Raw genomic sequence first — 12,944 nt, 5'->3', positions numbered from 1 at the left:
TGTATCTGTATGATGTCAATCCAGCTCCCTCAAACTGTCATTCAGTAACCTCTCTCACCCAGTGCCCTGTGTTACTGACTGTATATGTACTGATGTTGATCCAGCTCGCTCACATTGTCAATCAATTACCCCTCTACCCCAGCGCCCTGTGTTACTGACTGTATCTGTACTGATGTTAATCCAGTTCCCTCACACTGTCGCTCACTAAGCTTTCTCCACCAGCGCTCTGTGTTACTGACTGTATCTGTACTGATGTCAATCGAGGTCCCTCACACTGTCACTCAGTAACCCCTTTCCCCCAGCGCACTCTGTTACTTACTGTATCTGTACTGATGTTAATCCAGCTCCCTCACACTGTCACTCCGTAACCCCTGTCCCAGCAGCCTGTGTTACTGACTGTATCTGTACTGATGTTAATCCAGCACGCTCACACTGTCACTCCGTAACCCCTCTCTCTCAGCAGCCTGTATTACTGACTGTATCTGTACTGATGTTAATCCAGCTCCCTCATACTGTCATTCAGTAACCCCTCTCCCAAAGTGCCCTGTGTTACTGACTGTATCTGTATTATGTTACTCCAGCTCCCTCACACTGTCATTCAGTAACCTCTCTCCCCAAGTGCCCTGTGCTACTGACTGTATCTGTACTGATGTTGATCCAGCTCCCTCACGTTGTCACTCAGTAACCCCTCGCCCCCAGCACTCTGTGTTACTGACTGTATCTGTACTGATGTTAATCCAGCACCCTCACACTGTCACTCAGTAACCCCTCTCCCCCAGCACCCTCTATTACTGACTGTATCTGTACTGATGTCAATCTAGCTGCTTCACACTGTCACTCAATAACCACTCACCCCCAGCACCTTGTGTTACTGATTCTAAGTGTACTGATTTAAATCCAGCTTCCTCACGCCGCCACTCAGTAACCCCTCTCCCGCAGCACACTGAATTACTGACTGTATCTGTACTGATGTTAATCCAACTCCCTCACTCTGTCGCACAGTATCCCCTCTCTCCCTGCGACCTGTGTTATTGATTGTATCTGTATGCTGTTAATCCAGATCCCTCAAACTTTCATTCAGTAACGTCTCTCCCCAAGGGCGCTGTGTTACTGACTTTATCTGTACTGATGTCAATCGAGCTCCCTCACACTGTCACTCAGTAACCCCTCGCCCGCAGCGCCCTGTGTTACTTACAGTATCTGTACTGATGTTAATCCAGCTCCCTCCCTCTGTCACTCCGTAACCCTTCTCCCAGCAGCCTGTGTTACTGACCGTATCTGTACTGATGTTAATCCAGCTCCCTCACACTGTCAATCAGTAACTCCTTGCCCCCAGCGCCCAATGTTACTGACTATATCTGTACTAATGTTAATCCAGCTCCCTCACACTGTCACTCAGTAACCCCTCTCTCCCAGTGCCATGTGTTACTGATTGAATCGGTACTGATGTTAATCCAGATCCCACACACTGTCACTCAGTAGATCCTCTCTCCCAGCACTCTGTGTTACTGACTGTATCTTAACTGATCTTAATTCTGCTCCCTAACACTACCACTCAGTATCCCCTCTCCTCCAGTGCCCTGTGTTCCTGAATGTATCTGTACTGATGTTAATCCAGCTCCCTCACGCTGCCACTCAGTAACCCCTCTCCCCCAGCACCCTGCGTTACTGACTGTATTTGTACTGATGTTAATCCAGCCCCCTCACACTGTCACTCAGTAACCCCTCTCTCCCTGTGCCCTGTGTTACTTATTGTATTTGTATGATGTTAATCCAGCTCCCTCAAACTGTCACTCACTAACCCTTCTCCCCCATCGCTCAGTTTTACTGACTGTATCTGTACTGATGTCAATCGATCTCCCTCACACTGTCACTCACTAACCCTTCTCCCCCAGCGCCCTGTGTTACTGACTGTATCTATACTGATGTTAATCCAGTTCCCTCACACTGTCACTCAGTAACCCCTCTCCCCCAGCGCCCTGTGTTACTGACTGTATCTGTACTGATGTCAGTCGAGCTCCCACACACTGTCACTCAGTAACCCATCTCCCCGAGCGCCCTGTGTTACATACTGTATCTTTACTGATGTTAATCCAGCTCCCTCACACCGACACTCCGTAACCTCTCGCCCAGCAGCCTGTGTTACTGACTGTATCTGTACTGATGTTAATCCAGCTCCCTCACACTGTCACTCAGTAACCACTCTCTCCCAGCGCCCTGTCTTACTGACTGTATCTGTACTGATGTTAATCCAGCTCCCTCATATTGTCATTCAGTAACCCTTCTCCCAAAGTGCCCTGTGTTACTGACTGTATCTGTATGATGTTAATTTAGCTCCCCCACATTGTCATTCAGTAACCCCTCTCCCAAAGTGCCCTGTGTTACTGACTGTATCTGTATGATGTTAATCCAGATCCCTCACACTGTCACTCAGTAACCGTTCTCGCCAAGCGCCCTGTGTTACTGACTGTGTTTGTAGTAATGTTAATCCAGCTCACTCACACTGTCAATCAGTAAACGCACTCCCCAATGCCCTGTGTTCCTGAATGTATCTTTACTGATGTTAATCGAGCTTCCTCATGCTGCCACTCAGTAATCCCTCTCCCCCAGCACCCTGTGTTACTGACTGTTTCATTACTGATGTTAATCCAGCTCCCTCACCCTGTCGCACAGTATCCGCTCTATGCCTGCGCCCTGTGTTACTGATTGTATCTGTATGATGTCAATCCAGCTACCTCAAACTGTCATTCAGTAACCTCTCTCCCCCAGTGCCCTGTGTTACTGACTGTATATGTACTGATGTTGATCCAGCTCACTCACATTGTCAATCAATTACCCCTCTACCCCAGCGCCCTGTGTTAATGACTGTATCTGTACTGATGTTAATCCAGCTCCCTCACACTGTCACTCACTGAGCTTTCTCCACCAGCGCTCTGTGTTACTGACTATATCTGTATTGATGACAATCGAGCTCCCTCACACTGTCACTCAGTAACCCCTTTCCCCCAGCGCACTCTGTTACTTACTGTATCTGTACTGATGTTAATCCAGCTCCCTCACACTGTCACTCCCTAACCCCTGTCCCAGCAGCCTGTGTTACTGCTTGTATCTGTACTGATGTTAATCTAGCTCCCTCACACTGTCACTCCGTAACCCCTCTCTCAGCAGCCTGTATTACTGACTGTATCTGTACTGATGTTAATCCAGCTCCCTCACAATGTCATTCAGTAACCCCTCTCCCCCAGCGCCCAGTGTTACTGATTGTATCTGTATTATGTTACTCCAGCTCCCTCACACTGTCATTCAGTAACCTCTCTCCCCAAGTGCCCTGTGCTACTGACTGTATCTGTACTGATGTTGATCCAGCTCCCTCACATTGTCACTCAGTAACCCCTCGCCGCCAGCACTCTGTGTTACTGACTGTACCTGTACTGATGTTAATCCAGCACCCTCACACTGTCACTCAGTAACCCCTCTCCCCCAGCACCCTCTATTACTGACTGTATCTGTACTGATGTCAATCCAGCTGCTTCACACTGTCACTCAATAACCACTCACCTCCAGCACCTTGTGTTACTGATTCTAAGTGTACTGATTTAAATCCAGCTCCCTCACACTGCCACTCAGTAACCCCTCTCCCGCAGCACCCTGAATTACTGACTGTATCTGTACTGATGTTAATCCAACTCCCTCACCCTGTCGCACAGTATCCCCTCTCTCCCTGCGACCTGTGTTACTGATTGTATCTGTATGCTGTTAATCCAGATCCCTCAAACTTTCATTCAGTAACCTCTCTCCCCAATGGCGCTGTGTTACTGACTTTATCTGTACTGATGTCAATCGAGCTCCCTCACACTGTCACTCAATAACCCCTCGCCCGCAGCGCCCTGTGTTACTTACAGTATCTGTACTGATGTTAATCCAGCTCCCTCCCACTGTCACTCCGTAACCCCTCTCCCAGCAGCCTGTGTTACTGACTGTATCTGTACTGATGTTAATCCAGCTCCCTCACACTGTCAATCAGTAACTCCTTGCCCCCAGCGCCCATTGTTACTGACTATATCTGTACTAATGTTAATCCAGCTCCCTCACACTGTCACTCAGTAACCCATCTCTCCCAGTGCCATGTGTTACTGACTGAATCGGTACTGATGTTAATCCAGATCCCACACACTGTCACTCAGTAGACCTTCTCTCCCAGCACTCTGTGTTACTGACTGTATCTTAACTGATCTTAATTCTGCTCCCTAACACTACCACTCAGTAACCTTTCTCCTCCAGTGCCCTGTGTTCCTGACTGTATATGTACTGATGTTGATCCAGCTCGCTCACATTGTCAATCATTTACCCCTCTACCCCAGCGCCCTGTGTTAATGACTGTATCTGTACTGATGTTAATCCAGCTCCCTCACACTGTCACTCACTAAGCTTTCTCCACCAGCGCTCTGTGTTACTGACTGTATCTGTACTAATGTTAATCCAGCTCCCTCACACTGTCACTCAGTAACCCCTCTCTCCCAGTGCCTTGTGTTACTGACTGAATCGGTACTGATGTTAATCCAGATCCCACACACTGTCACTCAGTAGACCCTCTCTCCCAGCACTCTGTGTTACTGACTATATCTTAACTGATCTTAATTCTGCTCCCTAACACTACCACTCAGTAACCCTTCTCCTCCAGTGCCCTGTGTTCCTGACTGTATATGTACTGATGTTGATCCAGCTCGCTCACATTGTCAGTCATTTACCCCTCTACCCCAGCGCCCTGTGTTAATGACTGTATCTGTACTGATGTTAATCCAGCTCCCTCACACTGTCACTCACTAAGCTTTCTCCACCAGCGCTCTGTGTTACTGACTGTATCTGTACTGATGACAATCGAGCTCCCTCACACTGTCACTCAGTAACCCTTCTCCTCCAGTGCCCTGTATTACTGACTGTATCTGTACTGATGTTAATCCAGCTCCCTCACAATCTCATTCAGTAACCCCTCTCCCCCAGCGCCCAGTGTTACTGACTGTATCTGTATTATGTTACTCCAGCTCCCTCACACTGTCATTCAGTAACCTCTCTCCCCAAGTTCCCTGTGCTACTGACTGTATCTGTACTGATGTTGATCCAGCTCCCTCAAGTTGTCACTCAGTAACCCCTCTCTCCCAGCGCCGTGTGTTACTGACTGTATCTGTACTGATGTTATTCCAGCTCCCTCATACTGTCATTCAGTAACCCCTCTCCCAAAGTGCCCTGTGTTACTGACTGTATCTGTACTGATGTTAATCCACCTCCCCACACTGTCATTAAGTAACCCCTCTCCCACAGTGCACTGTGTTGCTGACTGTATCTCTACTGATGTTAATACAGCTCCCACACACTGTCACTCAGTAGACCCCCTCCCCTAGCACTCTGTGTTACTAACTGTATCTGTACTGATCTTAATTCTGCTCCCTAACAGTTCCACTCAGTAACCCTTCTCCCCAAGCGCCCTGTGTTACTGACTGTATCTGTACTGATGTCAATCCAGCTGCTTCACATAGTCACTCAATAACCACTCACCCCCAGCACCTTGTGTTACTGATTCTAAGTGTACTGATTTAAATCCAGCTCCCTCACGCTGCCACTCAGTAAACCCTCTCCCGCAGCACCCTGAATTACTGACTGTATCTGTACTGATGTTAATCCAACTCCCTCACCCTGTCGCACAGTATCCCCTCTCTCTCTGCGACCTGCGTTACTGATTGTATCTGTATGCTGTTAATCCAGATCCCTCAAACTTTCATTCAGTAACCTCTCTCCCCAAGGGCACTGTGTTACCGACTTTATCTGTACTGATGTCACTCGAGCTCCCTCACACTGTCACTCAGTAACCCCTCGCCCGCAGCGCCCTGTGTTACTTACAGTATCTGTACTGATGTTAATGCAGCTCCCTCCCTCTGTCACTCCGTAACCCCTCTCCCAGCAGCCTGTGTTACTGACTGTATCTGTACTGATGTTAATCCAGCTCCCTCACACTGTCAATCAGTAACTCCTTGCCCCCAGCGCCCATTGTTACTGACTATATCTGTACTAATGTTAATCCAGCTCGCTCACACTGTCACTCAGTAACCCCTCTCTCCCAGTGCCATGTGTTACTGATTGAATCGGTACTGATGTTAATCCAGATCCCACACACTGTCACTCAGTAGATCCTCTCTCCCAGCACTCTGTGTTACTGACTGTATCTTAACTGATCTTAATTCTGCTCCCTAACACTACCACTCAGTATCCCCTCTCCTCCAGTGCCCTGTGTTCCTGAATGTATCTGTACTGATGTTAATCCAGCTCCCTCACGCTGCCATTCAGTAACCCCTCTCCCACAGCACCCTGCGTCACTGACTGTATTTGTACTGATGTTAATCCAGCCCCCTCACACTGTCACTCAGTAACCCCTCTCTCCCTGTGCCCTGTGTTACTGATTGTATCTGTATGATGTTAATCCAGCTCCCTCAAACTGTCACTCACTAACCCTTCTCCCCCAGCGCTCAGTTTTACTGACTGTATCTGTACTGATGTCAATCGATCTCCCTCACACTGTCACTCACTAACCCTTCTCCCCCAGCGCCCTGTGTTACTGACTGTATCTATACCGATGTTAATCCAGTTCCCTCACACTGTCACTCAGTAACCCCTCTCCCCCAGCGCCCTGTGTTACTGACTGTATCTGTACTGATGTCAGTGGAGCTCCCCCACATTGTCACTCAGTAACCCCTCTCCCCCAGCGCGCTGTGTTACTTACTCTATCGTTACTGATGTTAATCCAGCTGCCTCACACCGTCACTCCGTAACCCCTCTCCCAGCAGCCTGTGTTACTGACTGTATCTGTACTGATGTTAATCCAGCTCCCTCATATTGTCATTCAGAAATCCCTCTCCCAAAGTGCTCGGTGTTACTGACTGTATCTGTATGATGTTAATTCAGCTCCCCCACATTGTCATTCAGTAACCCCTCTCCCAAAGTGCCCTGTGTTACTGACTGTATCTGTATGATGTTAATCCAGCTCCCTCACACTGTCACTCAGTAACCCTTCTCCCCAAGTGCCCTGTGTTACTGACTGTGTTTGTAGTAATGTTAATCCAGCTCACTCACACTGTCAATCAGTAAACGCACTGCCCAATGCCCTGTGTTCCTGAATGTATCTTTACTGATGTTAATCGAGCTTCCTCATGCTGCCACTCAGTAATCCCTCTCCCCCAGCACCCTGTGTTACTGACTGTTTCATTACTGATGTTAATCCAGCTCCCTCACCCTGTCGCACAGTATCCCCTCTATGCCTGCGCCCTGTGTTACTGATTGTATCTGTATGATGTCAATCCAGCTACCTCAAACTGTCATTCAGTAACCTCTCTCCCCCAGTGCCCTGTGTTACTGACTGTATATGTACTGATGTTGATCCAGCTTGCATACATTGTCACTCAGTAACCCCTCGCCCCCAGCACTCTGTGTTACTGACTGTATCTGTACTGATGTTAATCCAGCACCCTCACACTGTCACTCAGTAACCCCTCTCCCCCATCACCCTCTATTACTGACTGTATCGGTACTGATGTCAATCCAGCTGCTTCACACTGTCACTCAATAACCACTCACCCCCAGCACCTTGTGTTACTGATTCTAATTGTACTGATTTAAATCCAGCTCCCTCACGCTGCCACTCAGTAACCCCTCTCCCGCAGCACCCTGAATTACTGACTGTATCTGTACTGATGTTAATCCAACTCCCTCACCCTGTCGCACAGTATCCCCTCTCTCCCTGCGACCTGTGTTACTGATTGTATCTGTATGCTGTTAATCCAGATCCTTCAAACTTTCATTCAGTAACCTCACTCCCCAAGAGCCCATTGTTACTGACTGTATCTGTACTGATGTTAATCCAGCTCCCTCACACTGTCACTCAGTAACCCCTTTCCCCCAGCGCACTCTGTTACTTACTGTATCTGTACTGATGTTAATCCAGCTCCCTCACACTGTCACTCTGTAACCCCTGTCCCAGCAGCCTGTGTTACTGCTTGTATCTGTACTGATGTTAATCTAGCTCCCTCACACTGTCACTCCGTAACCCCTCTCTCAGCAGCCTGTATTACTGACTGTATCTGTACTGATGTTAATCCAGCTCCTTCACAATGTCACTCAGTAACCCCTCTCCCCCAGCGCCCAGTGTTACTGACTGTATCTGTATTATGTTACTCCAGCTCCCTCACACTGTCATTCAGTAACCCCTCTCCAACCAGTGACCTGTGCTACTGACTGTATCTGTACTGATGTTGATCCAGCTGCCTCACGTTGTCACTCAGTAACCCCTCGCACCCACCACCCTGTGTTACTGACTGTATCTATACTGATGTTAATTCAGCACCCTCACAAAGTCACTCAGTAACCCCTCTCCCCCAGCAGCCTCTGTTACTGACTGTATCTGTACTGATGTCAATCCAGCTGCTTCACACTGTCATTCAGTAACCACTCACCCCCAGAACCTTATGTTACTGATTGTATCTGTACTGATTTAAATCCAGCTCCCTCACGCAGCCACTCAGTAACCCCTCTCCCACAGCACCCTGAATTACTGACTGTATCAGTACTGATGTTAATCTAACTCCCTCACCCTGTCGCACAGTATCCCCTCTCTACCTGCGACCTGTGTTACTGATTGTATCTGTATGCTGTTAATCCAGATCCCTCAAACTTTCATTCAGTAACCTCTCTCACCAAGGGCCCTGTGTTACTGACTGTATCTGTACTGATGTCAATCGAGCTGCCTCACACTGTCACACAGTAACCCCTCTCCCCCAGCGCCCTGTGTTACTTACTGTATCTGTACTGATGTTAATCCAGCTCCCTCCCACTGTCACTCCGTAACACCTCTTCCAGCAGCCTGTGTTACTGACTGTATCTGTACTGATGTTAATCCAGCTCCCTCACACTGTCAATCAGTAACTCCTTGCCCCCAGCGCCCATTGTTACTGACTATATCTGTACTAATGTTAATCCAACTCCCTCACACTGTCACTCAGTAAGCCCTCTCCTCCAGTGCCCTGTGTTCCTGAATGTATCTGTACTGATGTTAATCCAGCTCCCTCACGCTGCCACTCAGTAACCCCTCTGCCACAGCACCCTGCGTTACTGACTGTATTTGTACTGATGTTAATCCAGCCCCCTCACACTGTCACTCAGTAACCCCTCTCTCCCTGTGCCCTGTGTTACTGATTGTATCTGTATGATGTTAATCCAGCTCCCTCAAACTGTCACTCACTAACCCTTCTCCCCCAGCGCTCAGTTTTACTGACGATATCTGTACTAATGTTAGTCCAGCTCCCTCACACTGTCACTCAGTAACCCTTCTCTCTCAGTGCCCTGTGTTACTGACAGAATCGGTACTGATGTTAATCCAGATCCCACCCACTGTCACTCAGTAGACCCTCTCTCCCAGCACTCTGTGTTACTGACTGTATCTTAACTGATCTTAATTCTGCTCCCTAACACTACCACTCAGTAACCCCTCTCCTCCAGTGCCCTGTGTTCCTGAATGTATCTGTACTGATGTTAATCCAGCACCCTCATGCTGCAACTCAGTAACCTCTCTCCCCCAGCACCCTGCGTTACTGACTGTATTTGTACTGATGTTAATCCAGCCCCCTCACACTGTCACTCAGTAACCCCTCTCTCCCTGTTCCCTGTGTTACTGATTGTATCTGTATGATGTTAATCGAGCTCCCTCAAACTGTCACTCACTAATCCTTCTCCCCCAGCGCTCAGTTTTACTGACTGTATCTGTACTGATGTCAATCGATCTCCCTCACACTGTCACTCACTAACCCTTCTCCCCCAGCGCCCTGCGTTACTGACTGTATCTATACTGATGTTAATCCAGTTCCCTCACACTGTCACTCAGTAACCCCTCTCCCCAAGCGCCCTGTGTTACTGTCTGTATCTGTACTGATGTCAATCGAGCTCCCTCACACTGTCACTCAGTTACCCCTCTCCCCAGCGCCCTGTGTTACTTCCTCTATCTTTACTGATGTTAATCCAGCTCCCTCACACCGTCACTCCGTAACCCCTCTCCCAGCAGCCTGTGTTACTGACTGTATCTGTACTGATGTTAATCCAGCTCCCTCACATTGTCATTCAGTAACCACTCACCCCCAGCACCTTATGTTACTGATTGTATCTGTACTGATTTAAATCCAGCTCCCTCACGCAGCCACTCAATAACCCCTCTCCCCCAGCACCCTGAATTACTGACTGTATCTGTACTGATGTTAATCCAACTCCCTCACCCTGTCCCACAGTATCCCCTCTCTACCTGCGACCTGTGTTACTGATTGTATCTGTATGCTGTTAATCCAGCTCCCTCAAACTTTCATTCAGTAACCTCTCTCCCCAAGGGCCCTGTGTTACTGACTGTATCTGTACTGATGTTAATCCAGCTCCCTCACACTGTCACTCAGTAACCCCTCTCCCCCAGCGCCCTGTGTTACTTACTGTATCTGTACTGATGTTAATCCAGCTCCCTCCCACTGTCACTCCGTAACCCCTCTCCCAGCAGCCTGTGTTACTGACTGTATCTGTACTGATGTTAATCCAGCTCCCTCACACTGTCAATCAGTAGCTCCTTGCCCCCAGCGCCCATTGTTACTGACTATATCTGTACTAATGTTAATCCAGCTCCCTCACACTGTCACTCAGTAAACCCTCTCTCCCAGTGCCCTGTGTTACTGACTGAATCGGTACTGATGTTAATCCAGATCCCACAAACTGTCACTCAGTAGACCCTCTCTCCCAGCACTCTGTGTTACTGACTGTATCTTAACTGATCTTAATTCTGCTCCCTAACACTACCACTCAGTAAGACCTCTCCTCCAGTGCCCTGTGTTCCTGAATGTATCTGTACTGATGTTAATCCAGCTCCCTCACGCTGCCACTCAGTAACCCCTCTGCCCCAGCACCCTGCGTTACTGACTGTATTTGTACTGATGTTAATCCAGCCCCCTCACACTGTCACTCAGTAACCCCTCTCTCCCTGTGCCCTGTGTTACTGATTGTATCTGTATGATGTTAATCCAGCTCCCTCAAACTGTCACTCACTAACCCTTCTCCCCCAGCGCCCTGTGTTACTGACTGTATCTATACTGATGTTAATCCAGTTCCCTCACACTGTCACTCAGTAAGCCCTCTCCCCAAGCGCCCTGTGTTACTGACTGTATCTGTACTGATGTCAATCGAGCTCCCTCACACTGTCACTCAGTTACCCCTCTCCCCAGCGCCCTGTGTTACTTCCTCTATCTTTACTGATGTTAATCCAGCTCCCTCACACCGTCACTCCCTAACCCCTCTCCCAGCAGCCTGTTTTACTGACTGTATCTGTACTGATGTTAATCCAGCTCCCTCACACTGTCACTCAGTAACCCCTCTCCCCCAGCGCCATGTGTTACCGACTGTATCTGTACTGATGTTAATCCAGCTCCCTCACACTGTCACTCAGTAACCACTCTCCCAGCAGCCTGTGTTACTGACTATATCTGTACTGCTGTTAATCCAGCTCCACCACACTGTCATTCAGTACCCTCTCTCCCCCACTGGCCTGTGCTACTGACTGTATCTGTACTGGTGTTGATCCAATTCCCTCACATTGTCACTCAGTAACCCCTCTCCCACAGAGCCCTGTTTTGCTGACTGTATCTCTACTAATATTAATCCAGCTCCCTCACACTGTCACTCAGTAACTCCTTGCCCCCAGCGCCCTTTATTACTGACTATATCTGTACTAATGTTAATCCAGCTCCCTCACACTGTCACTCAGTAACCACTCTCCCCCAGCGCCCTGTGTTACTGACTGTATCTGTACCGATGTTAATCCAGCTCCCTCATATTGTCATTCAGTAAACCCTCTCCCAAAGTGCCCTGTGTTACTGACTGTATCTGTATGATGTTAATTCAGCTCCCCCACACTGTCACTCAGTAACCCTTCTCCCCAAGCGCCCTGTGTTACTGACTGTGTTTGTAGTAATGTTAATCCAGCTCACTCACACTGTCAATCAGTTAACGCACTCCCCAATGCCCTGTGTTCCTGAATGTATCTTTACTGATGTTAATCGAGCTTCCTCATGCTGCCACTCAGTAATCCCTCTCCCCCAGCACCCCGTGTTACTGACTGTTTCTTTACTGATGTTAATCCAGCTCCCTCACCCTGTCGCACAGTATCCCCTTTATCCCTGCGCCCTGTGTTACTGATTTTATCTGTATGATGTCAATCCAGCTACCTCAAACTGTCATTCAGTAACCTCTCTCCCCCAGTGCCCTGTATTACTGACTGTATATGTACTGATGTTGATCCAGCTCGCTCACATTGTCAATCAATTAACCCTCTACCCCAGCGCCCTGTGTTAATGACTGTATCTGTACTGATGTTAATCCAGCTCCCTCACACTGACACTCTCTAAGCTTTCTCCACCAGCGCTCTGTGTTACTGACTGTATCTGTACTGATGTCAATCGAGCTCCCTCACACAGTCACTCAATAACCACTCACCCCCAGCACCTTGTGTTACTGATTCTAAGTGTACTGATTTAAATCCAGCTCCCTCACGCTGCCACTCAGTAACCCCTCTCCCGCAGCACCCTGAATTACTGACTGTATTTGTACTGATGTTAATCCAACTCCCTCACCCTGTCGCACAGTATCCCCTCTCTCCCTGCGACTTGTGTTACTGATTGTATCTGTATGCTGTTAATCCAGATCCTTCAAACTTTCATTCAGTAACCTCTCTCCCCAAGGGCCCTGTGTTACTGACTGTATCTGTACTGATGTCAATCGAGCTCCCTCACACTGTCACTCAGTAACCCCTCTCCCCCAGCGCCCTGTGTTACTTACAGTATCTGTACTGATGTTAATCCAGCTCCCTCCCACTGTCACTC

This window comes from Pristiophorus japonicus, chromosome Y (genome assembly GCF_044704955.1).
Source record: "Pristiophorus japonicus isolate sPriJap1 chromosome Y, sPriJap1.hap1, whole genome shotgun sequence".
Taxonomy (NCBI): Eukaryota; Metazoa; Chordata; class Chondrichthyes; family Pristiophoridae; genus Pristiophorus; species Pristiophorus japonicus.
This window is presented reverse-complemented; position numbering follows the sequence as displayed.